Raw genomic sequence first — 22,172 nt, forward strand, 5'->3', positions numbered from 1 at the left:
GCTCGCTCCCTCCCTCCTCCCTCCCTCCCTGCTGGGCTCCGCTCCTCCCTTCTCCCTCCCTCCCTGCGTGGCTCGCTCCCTCCCTTCCTCCCTCACCTCCCTGCTGGGCTCGCTCCCTCCCCTTCCTCCCTCCCTCCCTGCTGGGCTCGCTCCCCTCCCTCCCTCCTCCCTCCCTGCTGGGCTCGCCTCCCTCCCTTCCTCCCTCCTCCCTGCTGGGCTCGCTCCCTCCCTTCCTCCCCTCCCTCCCTGCTGGGCTCGCTCCCTCCCTTCCTCCCTCCCTCCCTGCTGGGCTCGCTCCCTCCTTCCCTCCCTCCCTCCCTGCTGGGCTCGCTCCCTCCCTTCCTCCCTCCCTCCCTGCTGGGCTCGCTCCCTCCCTTCCTCCCTCCCTCCCTGCTGGGCTCGCTCCCTCCCTTCCTCCCTCCCTCCCTGCTGGGCTCGCTCCCTCCCTTCCTCCCTCCCTCCCTGCTGGGCTCGCTCCCTCCCTTCCTCCCTCCCTCCCTGCTGGGCTCGCTCCCTCCCTGCTGGGCTCGCTCCCTCCCTTCCTCCCTCCCTCCCTGCTGGGCTCGCTCCCTCCCTTCCTCCCTCCCTGCTGGGCTCGCTCCCTCCCTCCCACCCTGGTGGGCACGCTCCCTCCGTCCCTGGTGGACTCCCACCCTCCCGGACAATTTATCATGGCCAATCCACCCAATCTGCAAATCTTTGGACTGTGGGAGGAAACCGGAGCACCCGGAGGAAACCCACGCACACACGGTGAGGATGTGCAAACTCCACACAGACAGTGACCCAAACCGAAACCGAACCTGGAACCCTGGAGCTGTGAAGCAATTGTGCTATCCACAATTCTACCGTGCTGCCTTAAGATGTGCATGGATATCTCTAAAAGCTATAGAGTGTTGATTTGGGTGATTTCAAAGTGATAACTGTTCTCAGTAGAGAATTTAAACCTGATCTGTGTTAAAGAGGGTATTTGTCTTATGGATGTTGTAACGAAAGATTAAGGGTTACTTCTAGAGTACTGTATTCTTTGGGGGGAGTATTTTAGTTGATGGTTGCTAAGATGTTTACTGTGTGTGTTTAAAAATGTTAATGGGATTCATAGAATAAACATTGTTTATTTTAGCTCTCTGTTGGACCACATCTGTAAAGTGGGCCCTTGTGCTCCTCATAACTAAAATCTATTCAAAGTTATGGGTCAGGTGAACTCCATGATGCACTTTGGGGTTCTCTAGACCCTGGCCCGTAATAGCAGTCAGAATCGATCCCAGGTCTCTAGCGCTGATCAACCTCGATTGTCGGGTTAAGTTCTTGAATAAGGGTTACTTATAGAATTTACAGTGCAGAAGGAGGCCATTCAGCCCATCGAGTCTGCACCGGCTCTTGGAAAGAGCACCCTACCCAAGGTCAACAACTCCACCCTATCCCCATAACCCAGTAACCCCACCCAACACTAAGGGCAATTTATCATGGCCAATCCACCTAACCTGCACATCTTTGGACTGTGGGAGGAAACTGGAGCACCCGGAGGAAACCCACGCACACACTGGGAGGATGTGCAGATTCCGCTCAGAGAGTGACCCAAGCCGGAATCGAACCTGGGACCCTGGCGCTGTGAAGCGATTGTGCTAACCACAATGCTACCGTGCTGCCCTCAAGGTTCAGACTCGAGGTGAGCCTGCTGACAACTGAGCCACTGGTTATGAAGGGAAAAAATGGAAGACACCAATTGTTCATACTGCACATGGGTCTTTCTTCATTAGAGTGGATGAGTTGGGGCCCAGTGCGTTGTCCTGACTGGCTGAGGTCACTAAATCACTGTGGACTGAGAATTCATGTCAACCCGCCACAGCATCTGGACTGGAACGGTTCTGGACTCTGGGTCGATACTCGTTGGAGTTTAGAATGATGAGGGGGGATCTGCGAGGCCTGGATGGAGTGGACGTGGAGAGGATATTTCCACTTGTAGGAAAAACTAGACGCAGAGGACACCATCTCAGACTAAAGGGACGATCCTTTAAAACAGAGATAAGGGGGAATTTCTTCAGCCAGAGGGTGGCGAATCTGTGGAACTCTTTGCCGCAGAAGGCTGTGGAGGCCAAATCACTGATTGTCTTTAAGACAGGTTCTTGATTAATAAGGGGATCAGGGATTATGGGGAGAAGGCAGGAGAATGGGGATGAGAAAAGTATCAGCCATGATTGAATGGCGGAGCAGATTCGAGTGGCCTAATTCTGCTCCTATGTCTTATGGATACCCACTTGCCCACATGTGTGGGTAAAAAAAGTCAGCGGATCCTCAGATTTCACATTGATGTCCCATCATTCTGCATGCATGGCAAAATGTCGACATACGGGTTTCAGTCAGTGGTACAGGACTGGAGTCGGGGCGAGAGGTGGATATGGCGGTTTAGAGCTTAAATCGACAGGCAGGTACCAGGAGTTGGGAAATTTCCTGCTCTGCTCATCTGCCTCAGGAGGACCTGCCAACAAACATGGGATTTTCATTCTGGGGGCTGGCAGCATGGTTTTGTGAAGGGGAGTTTGTGTCTCACTAACTTGGTAGAGTTTTTCGAGGAGGTCACAAAGATGACTGATGCAGGTAGGGCAGTGGATGTTGTCTGGACTTCAGCAAGGCCTTTGACAAGGTCCCTCATAGCAGACTGGTACAAAAGGTGAAGTCACACAGGATTAGAGGTGAGCTGGCAAGATGGATACAGAACTGGCTCGGTCATAGAAGGCAGAGAGTAGCAATGGAAGGGTGCTTTTCTGATTGGAGGGCTGTAACTAGTGGTGTTCCGCAGGGATCAGTGCTGGGACCTTTGCTGTTCGGAGTATATAATCAATGATTTGGAGGAAAATGTAACTGGTCTGATTAGTAAGTTTGCGGACGACACAAAGGTTGGTGGAATTGCAGATAGCAATGAGAACTGTCAGAGAATACAGCAGGATTTAGATCGTTTGGAGACTTGGGCGGCGAGATCGCAGATGGAGTTTAATCCAGACAAATGCATTTTGGAAAGTCTAATACAGGGAGGGAATGGTAGAGCCCTCAAGATTATTAACAGTCAGAGTGATCTTGGTGTACAGATCCACAGGTCACTGAAAGGGGCAACACAGGTGGAGAAGGTAGTCAAGAAGGCATACGGCATGTTTGCATTCATTGGCCGGGGCATTGAGTATAAGAATTGGCAAGTCATGTTGCGGCTGTATGGAACCTTAGTTAGGTCACACTTGGAGTATGGTGTTCAATTCTGGTCGCCACACTACCAGAAGGATGTGGAGGCTTTAGAGAGGGTGCAGAAGAGATTTACCAGGATTTCTCCTGGTATGGAGGGCATTAGCTATGAGGCGAGGTTGAATAAACTCGGTTTGTTCTCACTGGAATGAAAGAGGTTGAGGGGCGACCTGATAGAGGTCTACAAAATTATGAGGGGCATAGACAGAGTGGATAGTCAGAGGCTTTTCCCCAGGGTAGAGGACCCGGGTTTGAATCCTGGCCCTGGGTCACTATCCGTGTGGAGTTTGCACATTCTCCCAGTGTGTGCGTGGGATTTGCCCCAAAGATGTGCAGGTTCGGTAGATTGGCCACGCTAAATTGTCCCTTCATTGGAAATAAAAATAATTTGGTACTCTAAATTTATTTTTAAAAAGATCTCTCATGCAGACTATAGTTTACAAACGCTCACAGGCCAACTATCACAGGTCCTTGAAACCTGGACTGGTTCCATGAAAATTGCAGGGGGCGACGAGATGCCTCGTCCCTCTCTGGAGCAAACCAGGTTGCGACCCGCGCTACCCCGCACCCTTAATCTGTGCCGATAAACTTGTGGGCTCCAGCCAGGAATCCAGCAATTGGGTCCTGGTCGCCATTTTTCTCCGCTGTGCCTCCAGGGCTTTGTGAAAGTCCAGCCCGACGAGTTGACTTTCATTACTGCAGGCATGCGTCGGTACAGACACGATGGGCGTCGGGCCTCTTCTTCACTGTATTTTCTGTTGATAACCCCCTGGAGACGACACGATTGATCTCCCATGTGGGGCCCGTGGAGTACGAGCTTCCCCTGCTAAGGGGGGGGGGGGGGGGGGCGGTCTATTAGCGGGGCTTGTTAAAGCCCACCGACAAAAGGAAGGGGACCATAAGACATAAGACATAGGAGTGGAAGTAAGGCCATTCGGCCCATCGAGTCCACTCCGCCATTCAATCATGGCTGATGGGCATTTCAACTCCACCTACCAGCATTCTCCCCGTAGCCCTTAATTCCTCGCATAAGACCATAAGACATAGGAGTGGAAGTAAGGGACCAGCACGTTCAGATGGTTCCGGCTGGGACTAGATGTACTTCCAGCCCACTTTGTGGCTCTGTTGAATAAACCGTTCCGTTTGAATCCTTCTCAGAACTCCTGTGATTGTAATAGTTACTTACATCTCTCTCTCTCTCTGTCAAGGACAAAGCTGAATGGCATATTGTTGCCAGCATAAGAATGGGTTTATCACGACTATCTTCGCCTGACACCTGTATGGAGGCTTTTTTCAGTTTCTATTTAAAATATCACACAGATCAAAACTGACTTACTCTCTGAGAAAACCGCTTGGGAAAAAAAAAATAGCAAAGTTTATCCCTCTGTAAGCATAAGCAATAGTTTGAGTGCAGGCTCTTGGTGTACAATGCAATAACCGCCTGAGCTAACTGGCTGATACTCAGATTCTGTTCCCGATACCACTGGCATTTGTAGTGTTTGATTGCTATGTAACACAGGCTCAGCGGTAGCACACTTGTCTCTCTGTTGGAAGAGTGTGGGTTCAAGTCTCATTCAGAGACATCACCACAACGTACACCTGACAGTCCAGTGCATCAAATCACATTTAGGGTCCAACACAGACGCAGGTTATTTGGGGCCCCTGGGTTTACCCCATGAGATTTAATAGCGACGACCCGGCACTCCTCCTGGCCCTTATAGCGAGTGTGGCGCTGTCAGGAGTATTGTTTTTCAGAGGAGATTGGAATCAGGACGGCGAGAGATTGTCCCAGTTCTCCTTGGTGTTCAATATTGATCCCGCAACCAACATCACGGAAGAAGAAAATTACGTGGGCGTTATCAGTGTTTCCCGCTGAGCAACTCAAACAATCCCGCACAGTCGGTCCCTTAGAGTGTGTGCCACGTCCATGCATAAAAATGTAAATGGAGCTGTGCGTTTAAACTTATTGCCCGTGCACTCCGATAGAAAACAGCAGAGGATCCATTGGACATTATCACATGGCTGTCCGTGCGACTTTGGCCAAGATCCCCACCCAACAACACTGCGGGTTGTCCAGTGGCAGAGGCGGGAGGTCGACCGTCATTTGCGTTGCTCTCCAGCCGACCGGTGGGGTCACCTCCGGCAGGATCCCGCCCGAGGGAAGGGCCGGAAAATCCTAGTCTTTATCGTCACAAATTGGCTGCTGCGCTTCCGTCGTTACAGCATCGACTGCATTTCAAAAGTACTTAATTGACCGTGATACCCGCTGCGCTGTTCTGAGGCTCTACAAGTGGCTAGGGAAATTCTAAACTTTCTTCCCACTGCAGTACATCTGTAGCAAAAGCCTGATTGGTGAATCCACGCTTAACGCAGCACATTAAATGTCCCATAAAGTGATTTCTGCCGATTAGTGACTAAAGCCCTCGTCCCCACTTTTGTTAACTGAAAGCTCAGGTGCTTTTCAAGCTTGGCTGTATAAGTGCTGTATGAAATACCTTTGGACCAGACACGTACATACTAACGAGGATTTTGACAGACCACAGTGGTGGGACCCAGTGTCCACTTCTCTGGTTAGAAAGATCAGCAGAACGTCCACCATCACACTTAAGTGGTGCTCGATCTGTGGATCAGTCAGCACTTCAATTTAAATGCTACGAGCATGGTGTCACTCGCATGATTGACATAACCAAGTTGTAACCAAGGTGGAGGTGGAGTGAGAGCTATTTGTGACTTCACTTTCACACAGAGTTTTCTGACTGTTACTATCAGGTTTGCTCAGTGTAGTAACCGTACCAGCTGAGGTTATTTCCCGCTTTCTCAACCTTGCCCCTCGCCCGAGGTGTGGTGACCCTCAGGTTAAATCACCACCAGTCAGCTCTCCCCCTCAAACGGGAAAGCAGCCTAAGGTCATCTGGGACTATGGCGGCTTTACGTTTTAATCCAGGAAACGCGAAGATAAATGTTCAACCAAATTTATTTAAACTCAACAATAAAACTGCACCCGCGACCTACAACACTAGTGTCCCAGTCCGGGACTAACAGGAACTCCTAGTCCGGGACATTATTTAAAAGGCTCGATAATGATTCCCAGATAGGCAGGCCTCTGCCCGTTACCATGGGAATCCGTACTCAATGAGCCCCACAGGGATATCAATGAGTGATCCCTCATCGGTCCTCATGGGGAATTACCGTGCAACACGGTAGCATGGTGGTTAGCATAAATGCTTCACAGCTCCAGGGTCCCAGGTTCGGTTCCCGGCTGGGTCACTGTCTGTGCGGAGTCTGCACGTCCACCCCCTGTGTGCGTGGGTTTCCTCTGGGTGCTCTGGTTTCCTCCCACAGTCCAAAGATGTGTGGGTTAGGTGGATTGGCCATGCTAAATTGCCCGTAGTGTCCTAAAACGTAAAGGGGGGGGGTTGTTGGGTTACGGATATAGGGTGGATACGTGGGTTTGAGTAGGGTGATCATTGTTCGGCACAACATTGAGGGCCGAAGGGCCTGTTCTGTGCTGTACTGTTCTATAATCCCTCCCCACCCAAGTCCAGACACTCGCCCTCGCTCCCACAATCATGAAGCCTCCTTCGTCCTGAGTCCATCGTCAGTGGAGTCGGACCTGGGGTGTAAAGCTGATGGGGAAACGTCACTGGCTGAGCGTAGAAGGGTCACTGATGGGGGTTCTACCCCAACGTCGATTTCCAGCTGCGGGTCCGTCACCTCGGTCTCCATGACGGAGCCTATGTCTTCATCCTCTGGGGAGAAGACCCAGGTGCACCATGGGCTTAGCCCTCTGCCCGGTGGTGAGTTCCAAGCACGTTGAAGGCCCGGAGTAGTCTCCGTAGTCCAGGGTACCCTGCTGCGAAGGTGGTCCATGTGCTTTTTTTTTTTACAAACATTTTATTAAGGCATTTATGGTTTTATAACAACAAAAGATACAAATACAAATGTAAACATAATTCAGTGCGTAACACACCCCTACATCTCTCACTCCCTAACACCCCCCCACCCTTATTGAAACTGCTGACAGTTTAGTTTTCCCCGAAGAAGTCGATAAACGGCTGCCACTTCCGAACGAACCCTGACATCGATCCCCTCAGAGTGAACCCGGCCATGTCACTAACCCATACCCCCGATTTCGGGAGCTCTGAGTCCCTCCACGCCAATAAGATCCGTCTCCAGGCTACCAAGGAAGCAAAGGCCAAAACGTCAGCCTTTCTCGCACCCTGGACTCCCGGGTCTTCCGACACTCCAAAAATCGCCACCTCTGGACTTGGTGCCACCCTCGTTTTTAGCATCGTGGACATGACATTGGCAAATCCCTGCCAGAATCCCCGAAGCTTTGGACACAACCAAAATATGTGGACATGATTTCACGTGCTCTTTTTATCGGTCCTCTCCCTGGTCATGACCTTGTACCGCTCCCGGGATCCAAGCAGGACCGGTCTCCAAAATAGTGAATATAAACAGTATCTCCCAGCCTGAAAGTTATGTCAGGTCGCCGGGTATCAGCAGTTTTTTCTGAGCCTCCTGTTTGGACTCCACTTTCTTACTTAGGTTAGGAGACAGCAGGGCAGCACGGCGGCGCAGTGGTTAGCATTGCTGCCTCACGCCGCCAAGGTCCCAGGTTCGATCCCGGCTCTGGGTCACTGTCCGTGTGGAGTTTGCACATTCTCCCCGTGTCTGCGTGGGTTTCGCCCCCACAACCCAAAGATGTGCAGAGTAGGTGGATTGGCCAGGCTGAATTGCCCTTTAATTGGAAAAAATGAATTGGGTAATCTAAATTTATAAAAGAAAAGGTTAGGAGACAGCAGGCTGGGTCTGGTCCGGAGGCGTCAGCCCATCGTGCGTGGTTGAGCTTAATCCAGCTCAAGGTAGTGTTTAGGGAGCCCCTCACCAAGGCCAGGATGAGTCGGGGGTGGAAGATGGGTGCGAGCAGCATTCGAGTGGGCCCACGAACCACACTCAACATGTTCTGATCCTGCCCCCAATTTGGTGGTTTTTCGGGTGTTTTTCTTCCAACGCCATATCAGCAATCCCCGAACTGTTGATTCAGAGCCCTGTCCTGTCCGTCAGCCGCTATATTTCGGGTGTTGGACCAGCTGGAGTTGAGGACGGATGCGGGGGCGGAGGCCCTGGCATTCGCTTCGTTGACTGATTGCTCGGAGGTGAATTCTGCTGAGCTGGAGGCAGGCGACGCCACCTAGTGTCTCAACGTGGCTAAGTGACTTGTTGGAGTTTTTGTACCTCAAGAAGGTCAGGTTTACAGTGAGGGCTCGGTCAACTGGTTCTATCATAGATGGCGGCCTTTCATATTGTATTTTAAGGAATTCGTCACGGTTAGCTGTTAGTGGGGAGCTGTGAGGTGGGGAGGGTTATATTTCTGTTACTGGGGTTATCGATGCTGTTGTCGTTTGTAATCTATTGGTGCATGAGTTGGTTTTGCTTTGTAAATTTTTGAAATTGTTACAAGATTAATAATAATATATGTTTTAAAATGAGGCCTAGGAAGGATTTAAATTCCATCGTGTTCCGCAGGGTCGTTGCCTCTTTTATAGCCTTAACTTTGTCCTCTACAGGGTAAAGGCCGTCTTTGCCGTCGTGCCAACCAAGATATATCACCTCACCTGCCTGAAACACGCACACTTCTTGCTTGAGGTGGGCGCCTGCATCCAAGAATCGTCACAGGGCTTCCTCCAGGTTTGCCAGGTGCTCTTTGTCGGTGGCTCCTGTGATGAACACGTCATCTAAGTACACTACCACCCTAGGCAGCCCTTGAAGGATATTTTCCATTGTGCGCTGAAAAACGGCACACGGCGATGAGACTCCCACAGGCAGGCAGGGGTATTCATACAACCCCTTATGGGTGTTGATGGTGACAAACTTCCTGGATGCTGCACTGAGCACCAGCTGGAGGTACGCTTGGCTCGTGTCCAGCTTGGTAAACTTGTGGCCTCCAGCCAGCTTTGTGTAGAGATCTTCGATACGCGGCATGATGTGCCAGTCAAGGCGGTAGGCTTTGCCGACCGTCAATTTATAGACTCCGCAAAGGCAAACCGACTTGTCAGGTTTGAGTACCGGAACCACCGGCGCAGCCCATTCCGCAAACAGTACCGGGCGTATTATGCCAAAGCACTCCAGGCACCCAAATTCAGCCTTTATCTTGGTGAGCAAGGCATAGGGGATGGCTCGTGCCCTGAAATATTTAGGCAGGGCCTCTGGGTCCACGTAGATCTTTGACCTTGCTCATGCCCTCCTAAAATATCTCGGGAAATTTCCAGACCACTTCAGATAGGTTCCCGGTTCGCATCCTGAAGATCTGCTGCCAGTCCAATTGTGGTTTTTGCAGCCAGCCCAGAAGACTGGCTCCTAGTTCTTAGACGACTATTAGGGGAAGTTGGACCATCTGTTGCCCATGGACGACCAGGTCATAGTGTTTCCTACCATTCGCAGAAGATGCCCCCGTGTACATGGCCAACCTGACCGTGGTGTTCCGCAGGCAGAGGGCCGTGATACCGGCTCGGGTGCACCCGATGATCTGTTCCCCCAGAATGGAGACAACGGCTCCCGTGTTCACTTACAAGAGGTGACCGTTGACCCGGAGTTTAATTTTGATAGGGACAACTTTGTGGAAGGTGATGCAGTTCAACTGCACTAGTTTGTCCTGTTCGGGCTGCTGGATTTGTTTGGGCCTGAGGTGGCTCTGGCTTCTGGCCTGGGCGGTACGCACAGTGATGATTCTGGCAGTCCTTGAACATATCCTTCGGATGCAGGTACAGCACTCTCGTGACTGCTCTCCCATTTCCTCTAGGGGAAGCTTCTCTAACAGTACTGGAGTTTCAAGGCCGTCAGCCCATGTACTTGTAAGCTGTGGCTGAATAGTGAACAGGTGGTCTGCAGGGTGCTGTCTACAGAGAGCTCGGTTTTCCGATACAGGGAACGTCCAACACTCAGCACGATGCAGTCCATTGAACCGTGGAGGTGCTGGGCCCCTTTTCCAGCATTTTCCAGGGACAGTGCCAGTTCTGTTGCTCTTTTAGGATCAAGGGTGGGTTCTTCAAGCAGTTTTCTCTGTGTTGCGACGTTGTTTATCCCGCATACCAGCCGGCCCCGTAGCGTCTCCGGTAGGGAAGGTCCACACTCCAAGTGCTCATCCAGACTTCCGGTTGCGGCTATGCGGAGCTAAGCCGCACGTTCGGCAGCTCCCGCTACTTAAGGACTTTTGGGCCGATTTGAGGGCCCCAAACGGCGCTGTTTTGACGAATCCCGGTGGGGGAAGGTGTCTAGAGGAGCATTCCCCATAATTTATGGTGCTCACCCGGAGTGGGGCAAAGGAAAAAGCTGCAGCAGCTCCCCAAGAAAAGCGGGGGAAGAAGGACAAAATGGCGGCCGGCGGAACACCCGAGGACTGGTGGAAGTGGGCGCAGGAGCAGCAGGCCTCTCTTCTGCGCTGTTTTGCGGAGCTGAAGGCTGAGCTGCTGGACTCTCTGAATGCGACTACCAACAAGCTGCTTGGGACCCAGGCGGGCCAGGAGGCGTCCATTCGGGAGTTGCAGCAGCAGGCCGTTGAGAGGGAGGAGGAGGCCGTGGTCCTCGTGGGGAAAGTGGAGTTGCACGAAGCACTTCACAAAAAGTGGCAAGACCACTTGGAGGAGCTGGACGTTCGCACGAGGCGAAAGAATTTGAGGATCCTGGGCCTGGCGGAGGGGCTGGAGGGGTCGGATCTCCCGGCGTATGTGACCACGATGTTGAGCTCATTGATGGGGGCGGGGTCCTTCCATTTGCCCCTGGAGCTTGAGGGACCTCACAGAGTGATGGCCAGGAGGCCTAAGGCAAATGAGCCCCCGAGGGCGGTGCTGGTGCGGTTCCATCGATTCAGCGACCGGGAGTGTGTGCTGCGCTGGGCCAAGAAAGAGAGGAGCAGCAAGTGGGAGAATTCGGTAGTGAGAATCTACCAGGACTGGAGTGCGGAGGTGGCTAAGCGGCCGGCCGGGTTCAACCGGACAAAGGCGGTGCTGCATGCCAAGCAGGTCAGATTTGGAATGCTGCAGCCTGCGCGCCTGTGGGTGACATACAAGGACCGGCACCTCTACTTCGAGTCCCCGGAGGAGGCGTGGGCCTTTGTACAGGCGGAAAAGCTGGACTCGAGCTAGGGTCTGGGGACACACTATGGCCGTTGCTGTTTTCGCTGTTGCTGTTCTTCAACTTTGACATGTGTGTTTTTTATGCTGCTTTTCTTTTTGCTCTGTTTCCGGGTGGATCTGTCTGTTGGGTATGGATGTGGGGTATGTGGGGAATGTTGGGGGTTTGTATTTTATATGTTCTCTTCATACGGGGCTGGGGGTTGGGGTGAAACTGGATTTTGGGGAGCTGCGTCAGAAGGGTGGGGTGTGGCAGTGTGAAAGTGCGGGCTTTCCTCTGGTTTCCCGCACCGCGGGGCAGGGGGGGCGGAGCTGGCGGTGGGGGCGTGGCCTCTACTGGTGTTCTTTCCCGCGCTGAAGCGGTGCCAAGGAGGTGTGGCAAGAGGGGGATGACCCCATGCCGGGAGGGGATGGGTTTTGCCGGGGTCAGCAGAAGTCAGCTGACTCACAGAAGTACCATGGAGGGTGCGTCACGGCTAGGAAGGGTCCTAGCCTTGTTGGGGGGGGGTGGATACCGGGTTGCTGCTGGAATGGCCAGGAAGGAGCTGGTGTGGACCGGGGGGGGTAGAAGAGAGGCGTTATCGCCATGGGGAACGGGTCGGGCGGGGCGAGCTGGCCTGGGGCGAGCAGTCGATAAGCTATGGCTAGCCGGCGGGGATAGGGGCAGGTTGCCCTCTGATCCGGCTGATTACCTGGAACGTGAGGGGGCTGAATGGGCCGGTTAAGAGAACCTGGGTATTTTCTCATCTGAAGGGGTTGAAGGCGGACGTGGCTATGTTCCAGGAGACCCACTTGAAGGTGGCGGATCAGGTTCGTCTGAGGAAGGGGTGGGTGGGGCAGGGTTTTCACTCAGGATTGGACGCGAAGAACCGGGGGGTGGCGATTCTGGTGGGGAAGAGGGTGGCGTTCGAGGCGGCTGAGGTGGTGTCGGACAAGGAGGGCAGATATATTATGGTGAAGGGTAGGCTGCAGGGAGAGAAAGTGGTGCTGGTTAATGTATATGCCCCGAATTGGGAGATGCTGGCTTCATGAGGCACTTGTTGGGCCGCATTCCGGACCTGGAGGCAGGGGGCCTGATCATGGGGGGAGACTTTAACACAGTGCTGGATCCCCCACTGGACCGGTCCAGTTCAAGGACAGGTAGGAGACCGGCGGCGGCCAAAGTACTGAGGGGATACATCTACCAGATGGGAGGGGTGGATCCCTGGAGGTTTGGGAGACCGAGAGCGCGGGAGTATTCCTTTTTCTCCCATGTCCATAGGGTTTATTCCCGAATAGATTTTTTCGTCCTGAGCAGGGGATTGATCCCGAGGGTGCAGGATGCCGAGTATTCGGCCATAGCGATTTCAGACCATGCTCCGCACTGGGTTGATCTGGAGATGGGGGAGGCGCGAGACCAGCGCCCCCTCTGGCACCTGGATGTGGGGATGCTGGCTGATGAGGTGGTGTGTAGGAGGGTCCGGAGAAGTATCGAGGGGTATCTTGATACCAATGACACGGGGGAGGTCTGGGTGGGGATGGTCTGGGAGGTTCTGAAAGCAGTGATCCGGGGGGAGCTGATCTCCATCCGGGCCCATAGGGAAAGGAGGGAGAGGAAGAGACTGGTGGGGGAGCTCCTGGATGTGGACAGGAGATACGCGGAGGCACCGGAGGAGGGGTTGCTGGGGGAACGGCGCAGTTTGCAGGCCAAATTTGACTTGTTGACCACCAGAAAGGCGGAGACACAGTGGAGGAGGGCGCAGGGCGCAGGTATATGAGTATGAGTATGGGGAGAAGGCGAGCAGGATGTTGGCGCATCAGCTCCGTAGGCGAGATGCGGCTAGGGAAATTGGTGGAGTGACGGATGGGGGTGGGAATGTAGTGCAGAAGGGGACAGAAGTAAATGGGGTCTTTAGGGACATCTACGAGGAACTACCGGTCGGAACCTCCGATGGGGAGAGGGGGGATGGAGAGCTTCATGAACAGGCTATGTTTCCCAAGGGTTCAAGAGGAGCTGGTAGAGGGGCTGGGGGCGCCGATAGAGTTGGAGGAGCTAGTCAGGGGGATTGGACAAATGCAGTCAGGTAAGGCCCCGGGGTCGGACTGGTTCCCGGTGGAATTTTATAAAAAGTATGCGGATCTGGTGGGCCCCCTGTTGGTGCGAGCCTTCAATGAGGCATGGGAGGGGGGGGCTTTGCCTCCGACGATGTCGCGGGCACTGATCTCTCTGATCCTAAAGCTGGATAAGGACCCCTTGCAGTGTGGATCATACAGGCCTATCTCGCTCCTCAATGTTGACGCCAAGTTGCTGGCGAAGATCCTGGCCACCAGGATAGAGGATTGTGTGCCAGGAGTGATACACGAAGATCAGACAGGATTTGTCAAGGGACGGCAGCTCAACACGAATGTGCGGAGACTGCTAAATGTTATCATGATGCCGGCAGTGGAGTGGGAGGCGGAGATAGTGGTGGCGCTGGAAGCAGAGAAAGCGTTTGATAGAGTTGAGTGGGGGTACCTGTGGGAGGTGCTGGAGCGGTTTGGATTTGGGGTGGGATTCATCAAATGGGTGAGGCTGCTCTACGCGGCTCCGATGGCGAGTGTAGTTACAAATGGAAGGAGATCGGAGTACTTTAGGCTCTACCGTGGGACCAGGCAGGGGTGCCCCCTGTCCCCTTTGCTCTTTGCACTGGCAATTGAACCTCTGGCTATGGCGTTGAGGGAGTCAGGGAGATGGAGGGGTCTGGTGCGGGGTGGGGAGGAACATCGGGTATCGCTGTATGCGGACGACCTGCTGTTGTATGTGGCGGACCCAGAAGGGGGAATGCCGGGGGTGATGGAGCTGTTAGCGGAATTTGGGGGCTTCTCGGACTATAAGTTAAATTTAGGCAAGAGCGAGGTATTTGTAGTACACCCGGGAGATCAGGAGGACGGAATTGGGAGGCTCCCGTTTAAGAGGGCAGTGAAGAGTTTCAGATACCTGGGGGTGCAGGTGGCCAGGAGTTGGGGGACTCTCCATAAGCTTAATTTTACCAGGATGGTGGAGCAGATGGAGGAGGAATTTAAAAGGTGGACATGGTGCCGCTATCGTTGGCGGGTAGAGTGCAGTCCGTCAAAATGACGGTTCTCCCGAGGTTCTTGTTCCTCTTCCAGTGTTTGCCCATCTTTATCCCTAGGGCCTTTTTTAGACGGGTGACCAGCAGCATCATGAGCTTTATTTGGGCGCATGGGACCCTGAGGGTGAAGAGGGTCTTCTTGGAGCGGGGTAGAGATGGGGGGGGGGGGCTGACGTTACCCAGTCTCTCGGGGTACTACTGGGCGGCCAATGTGTCGATGGTGCGCAAGTGGGTGATGGAGGGGGAGGGGGCAGCATGGAAACGGATGGAGAGGGCGTCCTGTGGAGATACAAGCCTGGGGGCCCTGGTAACGGCGCCGTGGCCGCTCCCTCCTACGAGGTATACCACGAGTCCGGTGGTGGCGGCTACCCTCAAGATTTGGGGGCAGTGGAGGTGACATAGGGGAGAAGTGGGGGGCTCGATGGAGGCTCCGTTAAGGGGGAACCATTGGTTTGTCCCGGGGAACATTGATGGGGGATTTCAGGGTTGGCACAGAACGGGCATCAGACAGCTGAGGGACCTGGGGGTAAAAGAAATGGAAAATACTTTTATAAATTTGTTTCCTTATTTGTGCTTATTGTGCAAAAACAATCAATATTTTGTAGTTCAACCTTTCAACATAATAAGAATGCTTCTCAGGAGTTCCATCGGTACTCTTGGGATCTGAAAAGTGTTCCATGGACAGAATAGTTTGGGAAACCCTGCCCTATGAGGAATGAGTAAATGGACTGGGCCTTGATTCTCTGAGGACTAAGAGGTGATCTCATCCAAACATATAAAACTCTTTAAAGGCTCGGCAGGATAGATGCAGGAAAGATGATTCCCCTGACTGGGGACTAGGGGGGTGGGTGGGGGTGCCTAGAACTAGGAGACACAATCTCTGGAAAAGGAGTCGGCCATTTAAAACTGGGATGAGGAGGGATTTCTTCACTCAGAGGGTGGTGAATCTTTGGATTTATCTATCCCAGAGGGCTGCGGAGGCTCAGTCATTGAGTAAGTTCCTGACTGAGATAGATGGATTTCTACATATTAAAAACATCAAGGGTACATGCTAAGTGGATTGGCCACGCTAAATTGTCCCTTAATTGGATAAAAACTGAATTTTGGTACGCTAAACTTATAAAGAAAAAAAAATCAAGGGATGTGGGGATAGTGCTGGAAAATGGTGTGAAGTGGAAGATCAGCTATGATCTCAATATGATCTCAATAGTTCCTTTGTTTAAGAAGGGTAGCAAGGATAATCCAGGGAACTACAGGCCGGTGAGCCTTACGTCAGTGGTAGGGAAATTACTGGAGAGAATTCTTCGAGACAGGATCTGGAAGCAAATGGGCGTATTAGCAAGTGGCAGCATGATTTTGTGAAGGGGAGGTTGTGTCTCACTAACATGAAAGAGTTTTTCGAAGGGGCCACAAAGATGATTGATGCAGGTAGGGCAGTGGATGTTGTCTATATGGACTTCAGTAAGGCCTTTGACAAGGTCCCTCATGGTAGACTGGTACAAAAGGTGAAGTCATATGGGATCAGGGGTGAGCTGGCTCGTGGATACAGAATTGGCTAGGTCATAGAAGGCAGAGAGTAGCAATGGAAAGGTGCTTTTCTGATTGGAGGGCTGTGACTAGTGGTGTTCCACAGGGATCAGTGCTGGGACCTTTGCTGTTCGTAGTATATATAAATGATTTGGAGGAAAATGTAACTGGTCTGATTAGTAAGTTTGCAGACGACACCAAGGTTGGTGGAATTGCGGATAGCGATGAGGACTGTCAGAAGATACAGCAGGATATAGATTGTTTGGAGACTTGGGCAGAGAGATGGCAGATGGAGTTTAATCCAGACAAATGTGAGGTAATGCATTTTGGAAGGTCTATTGCAGATAGGGAGTCCCACTCCAAGACCACAGTGCATAATATGTACTGACACCTCAGTGTGTTGCTGAGCAAATGTCACATTATCAGAGCCGTTGCCTTTTTGATGAGATGTTAAAGCAAGGTCCCTGTTCAGATAAGGTGTAAAAGGCCCTGTGACACTTTCATCTTAAAAGAAGTGGGGTTCTACACAACACTTGTTCCTCAACCAGAAACAGCAAAAAAGCTAATTCATCCCACTCCTGTTATGGGATCTCACTGTGTACAATCTGCCTGCTGTGTTGCCCTAAATAACGACACCTCAAGAACAGCAACTTAAATTTATACGATCCGTTTGAGGTAGAAAAACATCCCAAGGTGCTTCACAGAGGAAACAAAACTGGACATTGAAGCACTAAAACAGCGGACACAAGTCAGTCATTCAACCCACAAGCAGGGCCAGTGTGAGAGTATTCGGCACCTAAGGCGAACCCACCACACCCCAATTAACTTCCGAAAATAAATATTGTGCATCAGTATGAATAAAAATTCTGCATTTATAATTATTGATTTATCTTACATGAAAAAGGAGAATATTTAATCTGATTGTACATTCTCATTATTTTCCACTTTTCACAAGGTAGAATCTAGAATCCCTGCAGTGCAGAAGGAGGCCATTTAACCCATGGAGTCTGCACGGATCCTGTGATAGAGAACTCTACACAGGCCCACTCCCAATTCCCCGCCCCACCCTATCCCCATAACATAACCTGCACATCTCTAGACACTAAGGGGCAATTTAGCACGGCCAATCCACCTAACCTGCATAACCTTTGGACTGTGGGAGAAAACCAGAGCACCAGGGGGAAACCCTCGCAGACACAGGGAGAACGTGCAGACTCCACAGGCTGAAATCGAACCCGGGCCCCTGGTGCTGTGATGCAGCAGTGCTAACCACTGTGCCGCCGGGATCTTCTTCTTTCGCAGCCCCTCAGGGTCGAGGATGACGTGCTTCCAAACCTGGAATTGCAGACTCTACCACAGGCGGGGCAGGTGGTGATCTATGAGGCAGGTGGATCGGACGCTCTGGATTCTGCATTCTCATTCCGCTACTTACGCTTGGCCTTCAAGTCCTCTACTTGGTGACCCTCGTGGTGGTTGGCACCTTTGCGGATACTTCTTCTCCAGTTTGTGCGTTCTAGGGCAAGCGATTTCCACGTGTCGGTGGGGATGGGGGATGTTGCATTTATTTAGGGAGGTTTTTAGAGTGTCTTTGTTGGGTTTCCTCTGCCCTCCTGGTGATCGCTTGCCACTGCGGAGCTCGAAGAACAGCACTTGTTTCGGGGGTCTTGTGTTGGGCATGGGGCCTGCCCATCGCAGTTGCCAAGCGTGACCAGTGCCTCGATACTGGGGATATTGGCCTGGGACAGGACGCTGACGTCGGTACGCCTATCCCACCACTGGATTTGCAGGATTTTGCGGAGGCAACTTTGGTGATATCCATCCAGGGATTTGAGATGTCTGCTGGACACTGTTCACGTTTCTGATGCATACAGCGGTGTTCCCGATCGCGGGAGGAAAGCTCAACAGCCACGACCGGCTTTTAAAAATGCCGGCTGCGATGGACTTTTGAGATTGCCGGCTATCCCGCGCATGCGTGCCGGATCAAGCAGTGCGCAGGCCTGGAGCCCAGCGGGGTGGGCCGCCTCCTCCTCAGCGTGCTGTCCAGGGTCATTTTTTTTCAGCAAACGACAGACTCCTCCCACCGGAGAAGCCCCGTACGCCGACGTTACGTGCTCTACGTGCAAGAGAGATTCCTCCATCTTGTAGCTGCCAGCAATGCTGGTGTGAATTCCTGGGCCTCTGGTGAACAACCCATGAAGAAGAAGCTGAAAACAGGAACAGAGCCGCATAAAGATGGTTACTTAAGGTGTGGGTTATTAATTGTTCCTCTGCAAATCAGGATCAAAGTTCAGGTGTGTTACCTGCAGGGAAGCACTGGCAAATGAAAGTTTAAAACCCCCAAAACTTCAAAGACATTTGAAGACTAAATATGGCGAGTTCGAGGACAAACCTCTTTATTCTTTTCAACGGACGCAGTGAGATATTAAATCATCAGCTGAAGTCGTTATCAGAAATTTAACATTGAATAACAAAGCAAGTGAGATCGTGAGGACCAAGCTGGCTCACCTGTCACATTAAAGGTAAGCGTAAATGGTGGGTCGCGAAGGTCAGCCAGCGTGAAGGATAGACAGTGTGGGTCGCGAATGATGACCGGTTGGTAAAAATGGGTCCCGGGCAGGGATATTTAATGAATGAGCAAAGGAATGGAAGACATATTTACGGAAATGGCAATCAACATTGGTGGAAAGTCTCCGTCTTCCTATTCTTCAGTGGGGTTTTATAATGGATCAAAGCATGGGCCTCCATCCACCTAGAAATTTACATTTAAAAGATGTATGAGCATTTGCCGACAATGGCAACTCTATCGAGTAGAGAAAACCCTGAATGCTTTCATGCAACTGAGATTAGGGTCTGAAGACGTGTGCAGGCCCACTCAACAGCACCTTAGTGCATCCATTGGGTGTTTTGCAGAACTATATTTTCATAGAATTTACAGTGCAGAAGGAGGCTATTCGGCCCATCGAGTCTGTACCGGCTCTTGGAAAGAGCACCCTACTCAAGGTCAACACCTCCAACCTATCCACATAACCCAGTAACCCCACCCAACACTAAGGGCAATTTTGGACACTAAGGGCAATTTATCATGGCCAATCCACCTAACCTGCACATCTTTGGACTGTGGGAGGAAACCGGAGCACCCGGAGGAAACCCACACACACACGGGGAGGATGTGCAGACTCCGCACAGACAGTGGCCCAAGCCGGAATCGAACCTGGGACCCTGGAGCTGTGAAGCAATTGCGCTATCCACAATGCTACCGTGCTGCCCCACACACCGTGCTGTGGTCACACACACAGGGAAAGTGACAATGGGAATAGCTCAGGCCATTCTCAGTAGCTTTCATGTTTGCACCTCATCATTGCAGCCCCATAACTAGAGTGTTTATTCCATGGATACACTTGCTTCTTGAGAGCCAAATATAAAATTGGGTCTAGATTTAAATCCAGCGGGAGCTGAATGGCTCATTGCCAAATGGCCCAGGACCATAAGGTGACCTGACCCATGGAATCAAAACCAACAAACAACCAATGTCACCAGGAGGGCGACAGTGTGGTACCTTCATCTTGTCCGGTTAATATACTGTCTGCACCATCCCAAGCCGAAGCTTCAAGGCAGCTAGGGTTAACACTGCAGAACAGAACAATTCCTACTGTTATTACCCAAATTCTCAGATGAGTTACAGTTTATATCTAGGTCTTTTTCCGCAGCTTTGGCCTCAGGAAAATGTGTGATGTATTAGGAAGAGTGTTTGCCATTACCCTTGGGTTTGCTGGAATTCATGTAGATTTAATTAAGGCTGATTTATTGATCCATAGATAACACTTCAAAGACACAGGAGCTTTACCTAAACCTACTTCTGATCTACATTTCATCTTGTTCTGACATGATGCATGATCTTAAATCATTGAAGTGATTTCATATAAATTCTACAGCTTTTCATTTCTCCTTGAGGTTTTTGGGATTTGAAACATGTTGCTGCTATTGTTATTTTATGTCCTTCTGGTCATTTCCTGGCTCAGTTGGATCACAGCCAGCAGCATCTTCGGAATCCAAACACCTCAAGGTGAAATGAAGAGCTGTAGATTTATAGGATATATCTTGGATGATTTGAGATAAATCTCACCTGAGATTTTCCACCCACCTGACACTTCCACTGATATCTTTCTGCAGTCTCCAGCTTTCTTCCTCATCATAGAACATACATAGAGCGCAGAAGGAGGCCATTCGGCCCATCAAGTCTGCACCAACCCACTTAAGCTCTCACTTCCACCCTATCCCCGTAACCCAATAACCCCTCCTAACCTTTTTGGACACTCAGGGCAATTTATCATGGCCAATCCACCTAACCTGCACGTCTTTGGACTGTGGGAGGAAACCAGAGCACCGGGAGGAAACCAACGCAGACACGGGGAGAACGTGCAGACTCCACACAGACAGTGACCCAGCGGGGAATCGAACCTGGGACCCTGGCGCTGTGAAATCACAGTACTAGCCACTTGTGCTAACGTGCTGCCCTAAATCATGTCCAAAGATGTGCAGGTTAGGTGGGGTTACGGGGATAAGTGGGCCTAGGTAGGGTGATCTTCCAGAGGGTCGGTGCAGACCCGGTGGGGTGAATGACCTCCTTCTGCACTGCAGGAATTCTTTTTTTTTCTCTTTTAAAAAAAATAAAAATTTAGAGTCCCCAATTCATTTTTTTCCAATTAAGGGGCAATTTAGCGTGGCCAATCCACCTACGCTGCACATCTTTGGGTTGTGGGGGCGAAACCCACGCAAGCACGGGGAGAATGTGCGAACTCCACACGGACAGTGACCCGGAGCTGGGATCGAACCTGGGACCTCGGCGCCGTGAGGCAGCAGGGCTAACCCACTGCGCCACCGTGCTGCCCCACTGTAGGAATTCTATGAGATGTTTAGTCTATCAACCACACAACCACTCACCTGCAAAAGTCCTTCAAGTCCAAATCATTGAAATGTGCCACACAAAGCAACGGACCTGGTCCGAAGGCCTGAGCACTACACTTGGAAACAGTCCGTCGCTCACGATCTGATGATCTGGTCATGATCACATTGTTGTCTGTGGGAGCTCGCTGTGCGCGGGCTGGCTGTGACTGCAGTGACTACAATTTGGAAGGCATGATGGGATGTCCTGAGGTTGTGAATGGAGCTATAGAAATGCTTTCTTTCCGTTCCAATTCTGTCCTGAATTCAGAGTGATCCTCAAGCCCTTCCTTCGCTACTAAATGGATTATAGCCTATATTTCATTGACACTACGCAGTATACTGTTTTACTAAATGGAGGTTCGCATTGTTTCGAATTAGTGACAGGGTTCGTGAAATCGCAAAGCGTCAAACTCGGATGAGACAACATTCCAGTCAAAGTCATAGAATCATATAGATTTTCAGTGCAGAAAGAGGTCATTCGGCCCATCAGGTCTGCACGGGCCCTTGAAAAGAGCACCCTACCCAAGCCCATACCTCCACCCTATCCCCAAACCTCCACCCTATCCCCGTAACTCCACCTAACTTTTTTTATAGACACTAAGGGCAATTTAGCATAGCCAATCCACCTAACCCGCACATCTTTGGACTGTGGGAGGAAACCGGAGCACCCGGAGGAAACCCACGCAGACAGAGGGAGAACGTGCGGTCTCCGCACCGACAGTGACCCAAGCCGTGGGATCCTGGGGCTGTGAAGCAACTGTGCTACCATGCTGCCCAAACCAGTCCTGAACCAACCCCGCCAACTAAACAGCAAATCCCATGAAACAATGCTAGTGATAAACTAGTAATTACTCGCTGGTAGCTCCGGATTAGAGGAACCTGCCTGGGCTTGTCACATTACTGTGCCGACCAATCAGAGGGTCACTCCACCTGCTCGCTCACCTGCATTGGGTTCCCCCATCCAACCTCATAGAGATGCTCAGGAAATTGGAATGCAGCACAAAAACAGTGACGGCATTGACGACACGATGGTCCGTATCGCTGCTGCCCAAAGACAAGAGAAAGCAGAAAAATATTACAGTTTTTCCAGAGCTAACTTCTGACACTATTCGATGAAAAGCACTGGTCATTTACAAGATCAGGCCATTGTAAGGTATGAACAAATTGAATAAAGAATTCTTTCACATATTTACTGCTGCACTGCGTTTTCATTTGGCATTTGAATCTGTCGTTTTTGACATAG

At 51.5% G+C, this 22,172-nt stretch overlaps 1 protein-coding gene across 2 annotated transcripts in view; it reads right to left on the reverse strand.

Annotated features, from left to right (window-relative positions):
- The window catches only part of LOC119957818 (BRD4-interacting chromatin-remodeling complex-associated protein-like), a 105,906-nt gene that overhangs the window by 82,974 nt on the left and 760 nt on the right, over positions 1 to 22,172 (reverse strand). For both annotated transcript variants that reach the window (XM_038785949.1, XM_038785950.1), the window contains exon 2: positions 21,872 to 21,973. The gene's annotated coding sequence lies outside the window, so the exon portion shown is untranslated. The remainder of the gene's footprint in view (positions 1 to 21,871; positions 21,974 to 22,172) is intronic.

The sequence above is a fragment of the Scyliorhinus canicula genome, chromosome 27, assembly GCF_902713615.1.
Source record: "Scyliorhinus canicula chromosome 27, sScyCan1.1, whole genome shotgun sequence".
In the NCBI taxonomy this organism is placed as follows: domain Eukaryota; kingdom Metazoa; phylum Chordata; class Chondrichthyes; order Carcharhiniformes; family Scyliorhinidae; genus Scyliorhinus; species Scyliorhinus canicula.